Below are 19,268 nucleotides of genomic sequence, written 5' to 3' on the forward strand. Positions count from 1 at the left end.
GAATATGGATCACTGGCTGTAAATGTGTACCCGGATGTTCGCCTGCCTCCTTGATAAATAGTTCCATTCATGCCATCCTATCAAATAGAAAGAATGGTATCATCTGTATCAAGATGACAAGGACCTTTTAACACCTAGATTTTTCAGATGAGTCTAAAAATAATCAGCCATTTAGACTTTCCAGGGCCCTCCCTTCACCTAGCAGGGCCTTTGTAATAATGCATCAGGGAGCTCTATGCGCAGCAGCTTAAGAAACAGAATTGAAGGCTCCTATTTACTGTTTCAAGTTCTGACATTTTATTCTCAACACCTTAATTTTATTGAGAACTGATCCTGCTTTGTTCTAGTCCTCAAGGCTACAGTTGAGGTCTATGCTAATTTGTATGGCTGCAGAATGCAGTTTTAGCCTTTTTGCTTGAAATCCCACAAGTCAGAAGGATTTGTGTTGTCATGCTATTTTAGTTCTCTACAAATATCACATCATGACAAGACAAATTGTTGTAGTGTCAGGAATTAGCTGTCTTCTGACTAAGGATAATTAATTTTCAATCACTGGATTGTATACCTGGAAGAAGATAAAAATGTCGATTTAAAACATGTTTCAAAAGACATTGCATTTTCTGCTTTACATGAAAATATGGGAAATATTTGAGATATTTTGAGAAATCTTTTGAGATTTAGCAGAAATCCAGTTTTTTCTGCATTTTGTATAACTTTTCATAACATTAAGACTAAGTTGTCAATCAAAGCTAATATAATAAAATTAAAATTTTCCATATCATTAAGAGAACATTGTTCACAAGGCAATAGTTGAATTGTACAATTTGTAATCAAATTTTATGTAACTAGGATGGAAATATAATGAATGGCTTCATACTAAAAAAAAAAAATATCTTTTGAACCCATCATGATAAAGAGCTTTTCTCATAGGGATCTATACTCTAATAATCCCAGAACTATTATTAGGACACTGGGATCATTTAAGATCAAAATAATGATAACACTGGATTCTTGAAAACTTCAAAATTGTAAATGCTACCTATAATAGAGTGTATTAATAAAAACTTAACTGGCATCCTGCCTTTTATATCAGCTGGACTCATTTGAAAAGATGAAAATTTTGGCTGGGCTCAGTGGCTCAGCCTGTAATCCCAGCACTTTGGGAGGCTGAGGTCAGTGGACTGCCTGAGCCCGCAGTTTCACGACCAGCCTGGGCTACTTGGTGAGACCTCGTCCCTACAATAAATCAAAAATTAGCTGGGTGTGGTAGCACATGCCTGTAGTACTGGCTACTTGGAAGGCTGAGGTGGAAGGATTGCCTGAGCCTAGCAGATCAATGCTGGGGTGACTGTGAATGTGCCACTGCACTCCAGTCTGGGCAACGGACTTCAACTCAATAAATAAACAAACAAACAAACAAACATAGAAAAGAAAAGATGAAAATTTCAGTTGGATAATGTTAGGTATAAACTAATAATTCATGTGAAACAACAATTTTACACTGTCTATAGGATGTAAATTGGCACAAGGTATAAACTAATAATTCATGTGAAGCAACAATCTTATACTATCTATAGGATGTAAATTGGCACAATAACCATGGAAAACAATTTGGAGAAAACAAGCACTTTGGCAAAAGCATTTCATAAAATTGTAAGTGGCAAAATAGAACTTATACCTATCCTATAAGTCAGCAATTTCACTATACAACATACTCTGAAAATACTCTTACCCCAGAAGAGAATGTACAATAATTTGTACACAGTATTGTTAATAGCAAAACAACCTGAAAGTCAATAAAAAGCCCAGATTTCAATAAACAGTAGGATAAAAAAATAAGTTGTGATGTATGGCAGAAGAAATAATTTACAATCATAGTTTATAATACACATGAATCTTTTTTTTTTTTTTACTTTATTTGATTATAAAGATGTGGAGTACAAGTCAGGATTATGTACATAAGTAGTCAATGTGCAGTTGAAGTTTGGGTCTCCAATTGGTCCTCCCTTCCTCTGGCTTAGTGATGTTATATGCCAGCCCCCCTTCCCCTAGCAATATTCTACTACTGCTGATCCTTCTCTTGTAGTGTTGTGATAAATGTTCAGGACCCACTTATGAGTGAGAACAAGTGGCATTCAGTTCTTTGTTTCTGTGATAGATCACTGAGTATGATAAACTTGCTGCCAAGTCCTGAATAGACACTTCTCAAAAGAAGACATACTAACAGACAACAGACACATTAAAAAATGCTCAGCCTCACTAATCATCAGAGAAATGCAAATCAAAACCACACTGAGATACCATATAACTCCAGTAAGGATGGCCATCATAAATAAATCAAAAAACAACAGATGCTGGTGAGGGTGTGGAGAAAAGGGAATGCTTTTACACTGTTGGTGGGAGTGCAAACTAGTTCAACCTCTATGCAAAACCGTGGCATGATCTTTAAAAGAACTAGAAGTTGACCTTCCATGCAACCCAGAAATTCCCTTCCCTAAAAATATACCCAGAGGAACTCAAAGCATTATAAAAAAAAGGATACTTGCACACACATATTTATTGCAGCACTATTCACAATAACAAAAATATGGAACCAACCCTGCTGCCCATCAAAAGTGAAATGGATAAAGAAAATGTAGTACATATACATGATGAAGTATTATGCAGCCATGAAGGACAAAAACTATGAACTTCGCAACACACATGACTCTTTTAATCATAAGGTTTATCAAAAGAGGCAGATCACAGAAGAATGTATGCATTCTGATGCAAGATATGAAGAGTACAAAATAGGTGAAACTAAACTACTTGTTTTAGGGTACTTACATAGGTGATAAACTTATTTTTTAAAAAGAAAGGGCATAATTATTACAAAATGAATAATGGTTAACATTCTGGATGAAAGAGGAGATGAAATCAGAGTTCAATATAAGAGACTTCTGGAATATATTTTGTTTTCTGACATGGGTATGTGAGTGCTGATTAATTATTATTCCTTAAACACCATAAGCATTTTTTATACTACATTTATGCTTATAGTAAAACATACAATTTAAAAACAATTAAAATGTAATGCTTCCTTTCATTCCAAAGGAAAGACACTTGGGTTTTGAGTTCTTGTTGTCTGTGTTCCCTATACCCCCATGAGGTGAGGAAGATGGAAGGGGGCTGGCTGTTCACAGTTAACAGCTGAGAGAAAGAAATGTAGGAAGAGCCAGTTTCCAACTAGGGGAGCTTGGTTCTGAGGCTAGTTTGCAAACTGCCGATGAGGGGGTAGGATGCAATTTGGCCATCAACAAACATGTTATGTTTAACCCACAAACATTTATTATTATCTTTAATAATAATAAAGTTGGCCTATTGTCTATATAGGATTTGAATTTTGGCAACTGTGTCAATAGAGCTTTTTATAGCATTTTTCCTATATTCAGGGTCATATATTGCATTTAGTTGCCATGTATCTTCAGTCCCCTTTTTATACAGCACAGTTCTGCCTTCTTTTGTCTTTCATAGTACTAATATTTTTGCAGAGTATATGCTCATTGTTACATGAATGTTTCTCATAGAATATAATATATAATCTCTATATAATCTTAATACCAAGAAAGATGTAGAAGGAGAAGGAGGGTGGGGGAGAGAGAGAGAGAGAGAGAGAGCAATCTTAGTGCTCAAGAGACCTATGAAATTATTCCATGTGGTTTAGTTTTACAGATGAGGAACTAGTCTATAAGTTAATTTAAAATTAATTTCAAAATGGTAATTCAGGCATTAACTTTTCAATAGGACTTTGGCATATAAAGAAAGGTTTAGTGATGGCTGTAGTATATTCAGTAGACTCCATGAAGGAAATGGACTTTCTGTCAAGAAATCAGGAATACCTAGTCCTGATTTGTACACCACATCTTTAAAATAACATAAAAAAAGAAATCAGGAGCCTGAAGGCTGGGTAAGACTTAGAGAGAGCACAGAGTGTCTGGTACTTTATGAACAAGATTATAACTATTATTATTTTTTTAAAACAGGGGTCTTACTTGTTGCCCAGGCTGAACTTGAACGCTTGGGCTCAAGAGAACTTCCCATCTCTGCCTCCTGAGTAGCTGAGACTACAGGTGCCGCTACCATTCCTGGCTTGAACAAGGTTTCTCTTGCTGGCCAATTACCTTTTCCAAAGATGGCCACAATAATAGTTCCTTCCAAAATTTTGACACTCCCTTTTGAAGACAAGTAATATGTCTCTTCCCCTTTGAATATGAACAAACTTGTGACTGTTTTCATAAATAGAATACAGTGAAAGTTATACTAAGTGGCTTCTGAGATTAGATGAGGAAAAGCCATCAGCTTCTGCCTGGTTCTCTTGGAACTCATGCTTTGAGGAAGCGACTAAGTTACTACGCTTTGAGGAAGTTCATGGGAAGGAACCAAGACATAGGTCTGGCTATGCATTCTGGCAACAATCAGTACAGTAAGTTCCCTACATACAAACCTTCAAGTTGTGAACTTTCAAAGATGCATATGTGCATTCGCATGGCCAATCATGTAAGTTAGTTCACGTGTCTGGCACACATGTTCACATGCTGTACTGCACAATTAAAAATGTTTTCTTTATTTTTGTGTTTGTTTTTATGTACTATTTATGTGAAAAGTATTATAAACCTGTTACAATACAGTACTATATAGCCAATTGTGTTAATTGGGTACCCAGGCTGACTCTGTTGGACTTATGAACAAACTGGACTTACAAACACGCTTTTGGAATGGAACCTGTTTGTATGTAAAGAACTTACTTTCCAATGATAGGAGTGAGAAAATCTTGAAGGTTAGTCCTCCAGTTCCCAAACAGCTCTAGTAATACTTTACGGAGAAGAAAGTAATGCTGTTCCCATAAACCCCTTCCCAAGTTGTAGATTTGTGAGAAAATAATAAAAAGATTGCAATTGTTTTAAGCCTCTGAGTTTTGCATGTGGTTTTTTTTTAGTATGTAGCTGTAGATAACTAGTATGTTGTCTAACTTTTGTGTCGCATGAGGAGAAGGCACAAAAAAAGGAGAACCAGGAATGAGGTGCTCAAAATTTTTTCAGATACAGAAAGAATTTTTTCAGATACACAAAAAGAAAAAAAGAGCTTTCAGTTCTAGGAAACTACAACACGTCCAAGTGTGGTGGTTCATGCTTGTAATCTGAGCACTTTGGGAGGCAAAGGTGGGAGGATCACTTGAGGCCGGGAGTTTAAGGATACTACGACTAAAGCAACCTGACCAGAAATAGCTAGACAGGCTCATTACATCTACTGGAACTCATAAGCAAGAAATAGCAGCTGTACCTAAAAGGCTCTAGTTTAAAAAGCCTGTCATATCAGGCTCAAGGCAACTGGCTTGAGAGCTTTGCTAAATTAGTCCTTCAACTCCCTGCACTTTATGGTAGGCCTTCACACTAAAGATGACATCTTGTCTTGGTCCTGCTTCTCTCGAGATAGTCTTCCGGGCACTCTGCCTCACCATGAGTGCTTAACTTCAGGCAATTGAAACCGGGGCTTGCAAATGTGAAACACTAGGCAGAAACCTCTACGATACAGATCTAAATTCAACAAAGGCGGTCACAACCATCATACCCAATAGCAAGCCAATGCCATAAGAATTGGTGCACAAAAAACCCAAGTTTGGAGACTGTTCCAGGAATATAAAATCTACCATGGGATAGATTTCCCAAATGCAGGCTAGGGTTTTCTCCCATAGGTTTATAGTGGCTACCTGACAGCCACAGAAAGAGCTCTCAATCTTTTCTAAAATTTGTTAGCAACTCTTTTTCCTTTACTGAAGTGCATCCAGGGGATAGTCTGAAGATTTAATTGCAATTGATATGCTGTAATTAGGGATTTGTGGCTTCCCTAGAGTTTAAGACCAAAAGCCACAGAATCTTATTAAAGAATCTAATTAATGTATTTCCATTTTTACTGACTGGGGGGAAACCAGAACAGTGATGAAAGGTTTTCATAGAAATAAAAGAATTTAGGTAAATTACCATTTTAAAGCCTCATTATAAAAGAAAAACACTGTTAATGCAATCTTGTTCACCTAAATGAGTAAAATGCTTCTCTGCATATTTTTTTAATAAAATTGCCATTTCTATTTTTTAAATAAATGAAGACTCAAAAGGATATTCCGTTTCCAGTGAAATCAGTTTGTCATGGATTTAGAAAAAAAATATTAACTTGATTATAAAGGGTGAGTGGGATGAAGACTATCTCGGCTAAGAGACAACTTGAAAAACTACATTAATGTCTGATTACTCAAAGAAGGGATACTATTTCACACAGTTCTCTTCATTCTATGATAATAAACATTAACATTAATGTACTAAAATATATCCCCACCAGTCTACAAAATGTATACATTTTTCCAAATAAAAATTCACTAATTAGCAGTAAACTTTTCGGCACTTGGGATCACCCCATTGAAATATTGTTATTCCTGGAAAGGGTACTGTATCAGTTATGATCAGTTATTAAGGTTTTTATCTTGGGCCTTTTGAAATAAGAAAATATTTTCTTGGAAAGGTAAGGCAAATGTTTTGAGGGAATGAAGAGGCAGGGCAGGTATATTTTAATGTGAAAAGCAGTTCAAGGCTGGGCACGGTGGCTCACGCCTATAATCCCAGCACTTTGGGAGGCTGAAGTGAGAGGATTGCTTGAGCCCACAGGTTCAAGATCAGCCTGGGCAACTCAGCGAGACCTCATCTCTACAATTAAAAAAAAACAAAATTAGCCAGGTATGGTGGCTCACATCTGTAATCCCAGCACTTTGGAAGGCAGAGGCGAGAGAATTGCCTGAGCCCAGAGATTTGAGACCAGCCTAGGCAACTTGGTGAGACCTCGTATCGACGATAAATCAAAAAATTAGCTGGGTGTGGTGGCACATGCCTGTAGTTCCAGTTACTTGGAAGGTGGAGGCAGAAGGATCACCTGAGCCCAGCAGGTCAAGGCCGCAGTGGCCATGATTGTGCCACTGCCCTCTAGTCTGGGCAATAGAGTGAGACTCAAAAAAAAAAAAAAGATCTGAGAGAGTAAGGGGTCAGAGCAGAAGAGAAACAATGCACAAATTAGTACTGAAATGAATTGAAGTGAATCCTCAAACACCCTGAAAGAACGTTTTTATGCGTTCTACTTCTATCTTTATCAATCTCTGTTAACTGTACTTAAGTTAATGGAATGGTAAACTATTGTGCTTGCTCATCAGTGTGAGTCTAGGCATTCTCAATACTTTAACTTTATGAAAATCAGAATAAACTTCTCAAGTATTATCACAGTAGCTATCTGAATCAATTTAACCTGTCCAAACATTGCAAATGCAATAAACACTCTAGATCTTAAAATGAGTCTACCAAATAAGTGTTTTTCATTACAGAATTTTCCCCAAACAAGGCATATTTCTCTAAAAGTGTTATATACTCCCCAAACATGCATCCTACCTAATTTTATATTCTCAGTTACTTGTGCAGAGACTGACATATAGTAGGCATTCAATAAATCTTTGTTATATAAGTAAAGAAAAGATGGTTAGAGTTCCTTTTAGTTAAATCCTCAAAGTGAAGAAATTTCATCTTTTAATGGAGGGTACATAATCTATTTTGTTGCTCATGATAAATGTCACAATAAAACTATTGGTACAATGACATTTATTAAGTAAAAGTGCTTTCAAATTGTGTCTTCACATCATTATACAGAACAGCTGATGCGAGTGTTGTCTTTAAAAAACAACAACAGTAACACTTTTGCAGAGCAGCTAGGTCTAAATGGGGTCAGGTAAAACTCTGTAATATTGCTTCCTTACTTTCAGTTTACTTTGGAATCCAGAAAATAGATGGTAATGACGAGAAAGATGTAGGTTTTCAGTTCATGCAAAAGAACAGTCTTCTTCAAGGGCATATCAAGTTAAGTTTACATGTTTTATTTGTGAAACTTCTGATTTTGCATCTCTAGACCAAAGTGGTCCAGAAGAAGCTTCTCCAACCAAATTCAGATTGATTTTGTTCCACCTCTCAAAACTAGAACCTGAGTGGGGCTCGCAGAGTCATATTTTAGTTAGACTGCTTTACGTCATAGAGTATTATCTTCTCTCATGTATTCCTCCAAAAGCAGAAAACTAGATATTTCCTTTTCTGATAAGGAAATATGTCAAAGCCATAATTGCTACTTGAAATGTATATGGTGGTAGAAAAATTCTTTTAATTAACACTTGGCAGATGTGCATGGTTATATGGGTTTTTGATGAAAGTATTGGAACCAGACTAAATATCAGTGCAATCAGTAGCTGCCACCATTTGTTGAGCACACCAAGGTAAAACAGTAGCTCTCATGCCAAGGAGAAGTAATAAATAGTGACAATAAAGAGAATAATTTTATTAATTGGCAAATTGAGTTATATATAGGAACTGTTCTCAAATTAAAGTATGAAAAGTGGTTCATGCAAACCTGATCACTTTGAAGGGTCAAAATGTTAAATATCCCAATTTGCTTTAATTGGATTAAAATAGCTATGTTCATTCCTTAGGAAAAGTCGCCCAGTCTTTAAGAAACCTAAGGAATGATTTTGTGCAGCGACCCTAAGGAATAAAAAAAGTTCTAGAGCCAGATCCAGAAGTATGCTAGCTTATGGGAAGTCTAACTGGATTCAGACCAAGAGACAGAAGGACTCAGAAATGGTTTGTTAGATGTAGATGGAATTCCTGCCTCCTGTCATCACCTCTGTCCAGCATAGAAACGGCCGGGTCAATTTTCAAATTTTATTTATGATGATGTGTTAGACTCTTTTTATTACATGGAATGGCATTTGAGTCAACGAGTTAAGAAAAATAAAACAAATCATAAGGATACACAAGAACCAACTCTTGAAGGTCTTCAGACTCTGAGACAGGTCTGCGGACCACATAGTCTTTACTTTCACTCTTGGCTGCTAGAGCCTACCTCTCCTGAGGTCTTGCTTTCCTAGGCATATCTATTGCATCGGCTTGTTTCCTTGTTTATAAATTGGAAGACTAGTTTCTACTGCATAGGTTTGTTGTAAGGATTAGTGAATTAATTAGTACAAAGCACTTAGAGCAAGGCTACATTTATTTACCCCATTCGCCTCCCCTCTCTACTTGCTTATCTTTCTACCTCCCACGCTTTCCGCCCCATCCTCACTCTTAGATCATGATTTGCTTCATATTTCACTGAGAACATGAAGGAAATTCCCACAAACTCCCACCACCACTTCAACTCAATGACCAGTGTCTGTTCCTGTGGACTCAGCCTTCCCTTCTGCTGCCACGGATGTCTGTGCACTTGCCTAAGGCCATTCTTCCATGCATGCATCTTCCAACTCTCTTCTACACAAGGGCACCACACCAGGAATGTTCCTGTCTTTCCTGTTTCATCATTTCCCCCTCACTGGTGGATCATTCCCATAAGCATACAAATTTTAATTTCTCTTTTACAAAAATAAAATAAAAAGGTCCTCTTTCAACTCTTTCTGCCTTTGGCTATCTCTCCATTTATCTCTTTCCCTTTAAGAGGAAAAACTTGCAGAAAGAATTGTCTATTCTATTTTCAATTCCTCTTCCCCTACCATCTTGAAGTCATTCCTATCAAGCTTTTATCCTCATTACTCCATCAGCACTGCTATTTTTGAGGTCATGAATAATTTCCACAATGGCAAACCCATCTAGTCTTCTTGAGCTATCTGCAGTATTTGTCACAATTGACCATCTCTCCTCCTTTGTTTTGACTTCCCACTCCTAGTTCTCCTCTCCACTGGGTTCTTATGCTTAGTTTTACGTCCTGGCTTTTCTTTATCTTTCAAATCTCCACATAGTGGAGTAGCCCAGGGATAATCTTTATACCTTTGTTCTTGTGTGTCTATTTTATCTCCAGGTCAGGCACGTTCAACTTGCAGCCTGTGGGTTGCATGCAGCCCGGGGCAGCTAGTAAGGCAGCCCCACAAAACCTTTTAACATCATGTGCTTTTTAGTGTTTATTTTCTTCATGACCCCATGTGTGGTCATTTTTGAAGTTCACAATCATGCCTTATTCATGACATCACTTTTTGGCAGCACATAGATTTGTGAGCAGCTGTTTTCAATTATGAAAAACACAAAGAGCAAAATTTGAACAAACATTTCTGATGAGCACCTTGAGAAGTCTCTAAGAATTGTGACTACTTCCACTGAACCAGACATTGATAGATTAGTTTTACAAAAATAAGGTCAAATTTTCCACAAGTTTTATATTGTCCTCATTTTTCTAAACTTCATAATTAAAAAAATCAAAACGGAAGTTTTATCATATATACATGTGTATATATATATACACTAACTATATTATATGTCTTATTCTCTCTCTCTCTATACACACACACACACACACACACACACACACACACACACACACACACACTGACTATATTATATAATTTATGTGCAGCCCAAGATAATTCTTCTTCACTCAGTATGGCCCAGGGAAGCCAAAAGTTTGGACACCCCTGATCTAGGTGACCTCTTTCCACCTCAAATGCTGGCAATTGCTAAACTTATGACTGTAGGACAGTTATCTCCACTTTTATGTCTAATAGGCACTTCAGACTGAACAACTGATCTTCCTCCCATAGCCTGCTTCTTCTCCTACAGTTGTCCCCATCATGGGAAATGGTAACTTTATCCTCTAGTTGTTTAATTAGCCTTGATTCCTTTCTTTCTCCAAACACCACTTCCAATCTGTTAGCAATCCTGACAGCTTTACCTTAGAAACAGATCCAAACTTGCCAATCACTTCTCATTGACTTCCATTACTACCATCTTGGTCCAAGCCACCATGACCTTTCACCAAAGTGTCACAAGAGTTTTCTGTCTACCTTAGACCTCCCATAGACTGTACTTAACCCAGCAGCCAAAGGGCTCTTGTTAAAAAGAAACAGGAATATTCACTCTTCCACCTCCCAAACCCAGGGATTTCTCATTTCACATTAGAGTAATAGCTTAAGTCATTTGAATGGGGCCTTGTTTATAAACGAGGTCTGATACAAACGAGGTCTGATACCTCCACTCATTCCCCTCTGACCTCACCTCCCCTACTCTTCTTCCTACTCATAACTGCACTCCATTTCAGCCAGTCTGGCTGCTCAGAGACTTGGCCCTTGCTGTTCCTTCTGCCTAGAATGATCCTTTTCAGATTTCCATGTGGCTCACTCCCTGATCTCTGGTGCTTATTAAAATGCCCCCTTTCCACAAGTCTTCCCTGACTATTATATTTACAATCCTACTTTCCTCTAGTCTGTTCCCTTCCCTACCTTATTATTCTTCATAGAATTTATCACCACTTAATACCCTATTTATTTTCCTTGTTTAAAAAACTGCCTTCACATGAGAATGGAAGTTTCACGAATGCAGGGTTTTGTTTGTTTGTTTTTGTTTTGTATATTTTCTTTACTTCTATCTCTAGTGCATAGAAACATATTTGGAACAAAATAGGCCTCCAGAAATATTGTATTAGTGATTGACACTAGGCAAATGCTCTATGAGTATCAGCAATAATTTCCATCTTACTCTTATCTCACCAATTTTGCTTTCTTGAGCAGGGAGAAATTTGTGGGCAAATCTCTTTTTTCTTTGCCTTTTTTAAACCACTTTATTGAGGTATGACTAACATACAAAAAGCTGTACATATTATATACAACTTGAGTTTGGAGACAAGCATACACTCTGAAATCATCACCACCACCTATCCCACCTATGCCATAAACATATCCATCACCTCCAAAACTTTCCTTCCACTTTTTTTATTTATTATTATTATTACTGTATGTTTGTGTGATAAGAACACTTAGCATAAGATCTACTCTCTTAGATAATTTTTAAGTATGCAATATAGGATTGTTAACTATAGCCATTATGGATGCAGTAGATCTGGAATTAATCATGCTGTGTAACTGAAACTTTGTACTCTTTGACTAAGACTTCTCTGTTTCCCCTGCCCCCCAGCCCCTGGCAAGCATTGTTCTGTTTTCTGCGTCTATGAGTCTTACTGTTTTAGATCCCTCATATAAATGGTTTCATGCAATCTTTATCCTTCTCTGTCTGAATTATTTCACTTAGTATAATGTCCTCTGGGTGATACTATGTTGTTACAAATAGCAAGATTTCTTTCTTTTTTAAGGCTGAGTAATATTCCATTGTTTGTACCACATTTTCTTTATCCATTCATCCATCCATGAATATTTAGTTTTCCTCCATGTCTACGCTTGTGAATAATGCTGAAATGAACATAGGAGTGCCAATATCTCTTTGAGATCCTGATTTACTTCCTTTGGATAAATACCCAGAAGTGGAATTACTGGATCATATGCTAGTTCTACTTTTAATTTTCAAAGGAACTTCCATACTGTTTCCCATAGCAGCTGCACCAATTTATATTCTGACCAACAGTTTACAAAGTTTCCCTTTTTCTCTACATCCTCAGCAACATTTGTTATCTTTATATATATAGTGGCCACCTTAACAGGTATGAAGTGATAGCTCATTGTGGTTTTGATTTAAATTTCCTTGATGATTAGTGATGTTGACCACTTCTTCATATACCTGTTGGCCATTTGTATGTCTTCTTTGGATAAATATCAATTCAGTTTCCTTGTCCATTTATTTATTTTTGCTATTGAGTTGTAGGTGTTCCTTATCTATTTTGGCTATTAACCCTTTATCATAAATATAGTTTGCAAATATTTTCTCCAATTCTGTTGTTTGTCCTTTTATTTTGTTGATTGTTTGCTTTTCTGTGCAGAAGATTTTTAGTTGGATGCAATACCGTGTGTCTATTTTTGTTTTTGTTGCCTGTGCTTCTGGCATCATATCCAATAAATCACTGCCAAAGTCAGCATCATGGAGAGTTTCCCTGTGCTTTCTTCTAGGAGTTTAATGGTTTTCAGGTGTAATGCTTAAATTTTTAAATCCATTTTGAGTTTATTTTTGTGTATGGTATAAGATAAGGGTCAAATTGCCTTCTTTTGCATTTGGATAGCCAGTTTTCCTGGCACCATTTATTGAAGATGAGATAGGAATTTGGTAGAACTAGTTTCCTAGGATAAACAAAGCTAATTCTTTTTAGTAGTTAAGATCAGTAGCTACTACAGTTTCCCTAAACAGATGAATGGTCTGGTTTTCTGAGCCCCTTCACAGAGAAAATAGGATGCTGTTGAGAACCAGTTAAAGCCAGCTAGAACCAAGATGGCAACTAATTTGCCCACTATCTAGCCTTGTCCCTTATTATACACTCATTATAATACATTAGCATGCTAAATGACACACCCCCAGGCCATGACAGTTCTGACCCTGTTCATTTATAGTAATACAATGGGTGGACCCAAATTCCTAGAAATCTCCACTTCTTTTCCAAGAAATCTATGAATATTTCACTCTTTGCTTAACATATATCAGGGAAAAAGCTATAAAAATAAAACCCCAGTGATATATGGTTGTTGCTCCTACAGAGCATCCCAGGTATCTTATAGAACAGCTTGCTCTTAGTCATTTCAATAATCTTAGTTCACGTTCCAACTGAAACCCCAGCTGCTTTGCCTACAGAGTAACCTTCTTTCTGTTCCCCTTTTAATAAGTTTACTTTTGCTTTACTTTGGTGGCTTGAATTTTTCTTGCATGGAGCCATGGGTTACACTTGGCTTCTCATGCTAGACCCTAACTGTGGGGTCCCCTGTCCTGTATCAAAGACACTATCCTTTCCCCATTGTGAATTTTTGAAGCTCTTGTTAAAGATCAGTTGACCATACATGTGTGGGTTTATTTCTGGGCTCTCTTTATTTTATTCCATTGGTCTATATGTCTGTTTTCACGCCAGTACCATACTGTTTTGATCACTGTGACCTTGTAAGACATTTTGAAATCAGGAGGTGTGATGCCTATAGCTTTGTTCTTCTTGCTCAAGATTGCTTTGGCTTCTATGTCTTTTGTGGTATTATAGGAATTTTAGGATTTTTTTTTTCTATTTCTGTGAAAAATGTCACTAGAATTTTGATAGAAATTGTAAAGAATCTATAGATTCCTTTGGGTAGTATTGGCATTTTAACAATATTAGTTCTCCCAATCTATGAACATGGGATGGAAAATTCAGTTATGAGAGAACATGGCAAGGTAAACTCCCAGAGTGTATGCTGCTGTGTTCTTGCGGTGCACGCTGCTGGTTGCTCAAACCACTGCCATCATATTTAGCACATCTGAATTCTGCCTTGGTGAAGCTGCTGAACTGTGTTCTCTGAGTGTTCTCTCTGTCCTTTCCCCAATTCTTCACCCAGAGCTAGAACCCACACTTAGTTGGGGATGGAGGTTGGGGTAACCAAGCTCAGAAAAGGTTAGAACAATTGATGAAAACAGAAGAGTCTGAGAGAATCCTCAGGATATTAAAAGTGTTGTCTCTAGAAGGGCATTTTTAAAATTTTGTGTATTTTGCTTGTCTGCGTTTTCTGTAATAAACAAACAGGAGGAATAGATTGGGAATATTTGTTTTAATATAAAAGAAAGAAATGTTAGAGTCAGGGATTCTTATGCCAGTCTCATGTCTCCAAAATATCCAGGAGAGAAAGTGCCCCATCCTAGGAGGGGGATCCACTGACCTAGAGGGTAGCCATGTATGTCTCTAAAGGTCCAAAATGAATTAATCCCAACATCAACGGGCATTAAGATTATCCAACTAGTTCTACTTGCCATGCTCACCAAACAATGTTCTGATAATAATTTAGTATCCCAGGAAACTGTCCATAAGGAGAGGGTGTACTCACCTAACAAGAGCATCCAGTCTCCTGATAGTTACATTCTCTTCATTAAAAATTAATACATTAGCTTTCTGTATTTGGTGTTTAAGATGATGAATTTTTTTTCAGATTCCAGCTGAAAACAACAACCCTATTTCAGTTTGGCAATTGTGCTTGCCCTACTGTGTCCTGGGGCAATCATAAGTTCCACTTCTCATTTGGTAGTGACAAATGAATTTTAATTTTGGTGAACAACTGTAACTAATTATTGGGGTTATTGCAGAAGGTCAAATATTTTATTGAAACTCTGCCAGAGAATTAGACAAAATTATAGACCCCTCTTCACTGAAATAGTATTTATTCAAAGATTATCTGGAGCATTTTAAATTTAATTTTTAATGTTACAGTGGAGATAAACAGAAATCTGCAAAACCAATTATAACAGTTCATCAAATCATCCAGGAAATATTTATAGCTGATCAATAAGCCCAGATAAACTGTACTTTTTATCTTGGCAATAAGGTTGCAGAGGAGGGGAGAGAAGAGTCAATGTATCCTGTCTTACTGGGTAGCTAGTGGGATAACCCCAAATGTCTCCATTCATTTCCCATCATCTGTTCTGGCTACTGTTCTAGTCCTTTTTCTTGTAGTGTGACTAATTAAAATATATTGATATAATATTTGTAAAATTGTATATTATTTAATTTATATATAGTAGATATATAAAGTTAGATAAGACAGATAAAATTGGTTTATTGCCACTTTTTCTTGTAGTCTAAAACTCAGTGGCCTCCTACCTCTAAGCAACCTTGGGGCTCATTGTGCCACACAAGAAAAAGGTAATACTGCGTAGAAAAAGGTCATTGGAATTTAAATCCTGAAGATTTTTTGCTTAACCCATTTAGTGAACTCAAAAGTCTTAAGAGGCAAGCTTTATGGAGATAGAGATGGGATTCCTAAGTTCCAAAGCTCTCTAACAGATCAATGCCTAGTGGCCTTGACCTTAGAGTTTTAGTTGGGGGCAGGCCTATGGGAGAAGATGGAAAACTAATAACCTCGCTTTTTCAACACCTTCAGGTTTGTGAAAAAGAGAAGAGAATCAAATGTAAGTTCCAGAGGCTAGGAGCTTCATTTTCTTTCCTTCTGAAGCCCAAGCTTTGAGCGAATGGGAGTGCAGAAACATTAAGGCAGGCAATAAGGTATTCATAATCCTGGGTACAGGCCTACTCCCCTGAGAAGCTGGAGAAGGCTGCAGGCCCCTGTGGATCTCTGGCACTTCACTTGGTTCCATGTTCAAAATGGCATCAGAGTATGAAGCAGGGGATGGTGAAGGGACAATTGAGCTGGGATAGTGCTCCTAGCTTCACTCCCCACCCCCTCCTTCTGCCTTATCTTGCTTGCAAGGTTGCCCATGTGTCCAGCTGAAGGGATGGGGAGAGCCAGAGCACCAGAAGGATGAAGAAGATCCTATGAGATGGGTCTTCTTGAAGTGGCAAGTGGCTGAAACCCAGAATCTAAGGATGGTACCAGTGCATGACCTGAGAGGGTGGGCCATATGGCATTGGCCATACCACAGTGATTACCAGTTAAGGGTTCAGATCAAATGAACCATACTTATAGAAGCAAGCTCCCAGGGGATACTCACAGTAGGAACACTGTAGAGATGGCTGATACATCTCTTAGGAAGGAGAAAGAGGGTAGACCAGCACTCTGGAAGGTTGAGGATTTACCCAGAAAGACTGAATCATCCAAAATGCATGATTTATACCAGTCCCAATAGGAAAGTGAACTTTGAATAATCTGATTACTTAACCAAAAGGAGATTGTTCAAACCCTAAGAGACAGAAACTTTAATTAGCAAGTTAATTAACAAGTACCTAGAGAGGGTGGAGGCTTATAGGAAATTAATTACATTTCTTTGTATATATGAGTAGATAGTCTGAGATATTTGTAACCCCGCTAGTTGACTGAGTAAATACACATGAAACTACAAGAAAAGTTGTTATTTATTTTAGTTTGGCTTTGATTGCAAACTGTGCTTTCAAAGGAGGCAGGGAGGCAGTCAGCTTAAATCACTCCACTCCCCCCGCATCACTGTTTATCCTTTCAGGTTCTGCCCTGTGAACATTCTCCTCACCCCATAGTGACTCGTTCCCCTAGACGTCTTTGTCTTCCCCAATTCACAGTGGCTAAAATAGTAAGAAAATGTATTATCTTCCCTACCTGGAATCCAGAGGCTTCACAGTGATTCAACAATGCTGCTAAGGCACTGATTTTTGTTCCATCTCTCTGGTCTGTTGTCATTTGTGTTTCTCAACTCTCAGTCTAGTAGAAGATGGCTGCAGCAGTCCTAAGAGTCACATGCAGACAATGTCCTGAGGAAGCCAGGCCATTTCCTCCTGTGTTTCCCAAAAGCCCTCAGCAGAATCCTCTCAAGACTCATCAGCAGCATTTTGTCACCAGCCTACTCCTAGCCAAATGCGTGGCACAGGTAATAAGATTTTTAAAAAAGGAATTAAAGTCATTATCTTCAATATAATTGGTATTATGGCACCACCAACAAATATCAACTGCCCCATCCTCATTTTTCCGGCTCCCACAACGGATAGCTTACTCTTTTTTTTTTTTTTTTTTTTTTTTTTCCCAGATGCCCGGCATCAGAGATTTTAACAAAGTATGCTTCTGAGAAAAGGAAGCTCACTAGTCCGTGATCCTTTAACAAAGCACCGCACTGCTTAGTTGAGGGTGAGGACGGCGACTGTGGAGAGCACCCTGTCAATCCACACGGGGCCGCGACTCTCCCTCCCAAGACAAGGACACGCCCTGCTTTTCTGGTTTCCTTCTGGGAGGGATGTAACCCCTGAGCCGAGAGGCCAAACTCCGTTTTCCAAGTAAGGACGACTTGGAGTTTCATCTTCCCCTTGTCAGGATCACGTACAACGGCGTGCCTGGTGAGACGTTGCTTCATCGCGAATGTCTTGCCGCAGCCAGCGTGCTCACACACGAAAGGGCAAAGCCAGGATGTGGCTCTGGGGATTAAACGCGGTAGCGCAGGTCATGGCACAGCCCTCTTGCGGACGCCGAACACATCCGTCTCGGGAGTGTGAGTTTTCATGTGCTGCTTAAGGAAATCCTTGGGTTTAAATGTTTTCCGGCACACTGCACACGTGATTTCCGCTTTGTGGGCTTCTCTCATGTGTTTCAGTTGTCCACGTTTTCACCACAAAGGAACATCCTTTTTGACATGTATAGCCCTCGTGGGCCTTGCTGCGTCGCTTTAGCTGCTGGGTGAGGCAAAGTGCTTCTCACAGTCTTCCTGGGCACACCTGAACGGCTCGCGGGTGTGCTGACACTGATGCAGCTTCAGCTGCTGGTGCTTCCTGAAGGTCTTCATACAGCCTTAAAAAGTGCACACGTATTGTTTTTGTTGCGTTCAAAATGTTTCTTCAAGTTTGATTTTGTGTTGAATTTTTGATCACAGCCACTAGCTGCACAGACAAACGGCTTCTTTCCAGTGTGGACCAAGCCATGGCAGCTCAGACGGTAGTCCCTGATGAAGGCCTTGCCACACCCTTCGTAGTGGCAAACAGACCATCTCTCCCCCATGTGCCCGCACTGGTGCGCGTCGAGCTTCCAGGCCTCGTTGTAGTTGGCCCGCAGTCGGGGAAGGAGCAGATGAACCTCCGGGGAGGTGCGGGGGGCGGCTGTGCGGGGCCCTCCCCGGCCACGATGGACGTGTCGGTGATGGCCACGGATGACACCACCTCGGCCACCGCCGCCGGCGGCTCCAGGGCGCCTGGGCCTCCATCTGCATCCCGGGCCAGGCACGCAGCCACATGGCCAGCCACGTGCCAGGGCTCTGCGGACTCTGCGCGCGACCCGGCGCCCCACTGGGAGCGTGCATGGGCACCCAGTCCCGCCCCCGGCCGGCTCTGTGGCTGTGATAAATATTTTCTTCTTACCCTTTGAAATCTTGTGTATATTATCAGGAGAGGGTCGCCTAACCTTTTCTGAAAGCTTCCAGTTGTTAGCATCCTAACCATTTGCTATGTGAAGTGTCTAGTGCTGATGGGGGTTGGGGTGGGGGAAGGGCGAAGCTTTAGGTCTTGGGGATAGCATGTAAAAACTCAAATGGACGTGTGAACTCCAGGCAGTGGCTCGCTATATTTCCCGTGTTCTCTCAATGTCACTTTTTTTTTTTTTTTAAAGAAAGAAACTTCTGCTGGTGTGACACCTGATCTTCTACCTAGCTTTTGAAGCTTATTGTGCCAAAACATTGTCTGCCTCCTTGCCTCTGAATTTACAGGACAAAGCTGTCTCCTATGAATTTTTGTTGTCTTTGCCCAATTTAGTTTTAGGTTTCAATTTTTACAGTCTGATTGAAGCTGATTGGTGATATAATCAAACTGCCATACTACTTGTTAAATATTTATAGGAATGAAAGATGCAAAGGCTAAAACAGTGGGCAGAAAAGAGTTGGGAT

General features: G+C 38.9%; 1 pseudogene; it reads right to left on the minus strand.

Moving 5' to 3' along the window:
* Positions 1–17,520: 17,520 nt before the first annotated feature.
* Positions 17,521–18,819, minus strand: LOC110595663 (annotated as a pseudogene).
* Between the last annotated feature and the right edge of the window lie 449 nt (positions 18,820–19,268).

The sequence above is a fragment of the Carlito syrichta genome, unplaced genomic scaffold, assembly GCF_000164805.1.
Source record: "Carlito syrichta isolate Samal-C Ts95f unplaced genomic scaffold, Tarsius_syrichta-2.0.1 Scaffold303307, whole genome shotgun sequence".
NCBI classification, from domain to species: domain Eukaryota; kingdom Metazoa; phylum Chordata; class Mammalia; order Primates; family Tarsiidae; genus Carlito; species Carlito syrichta.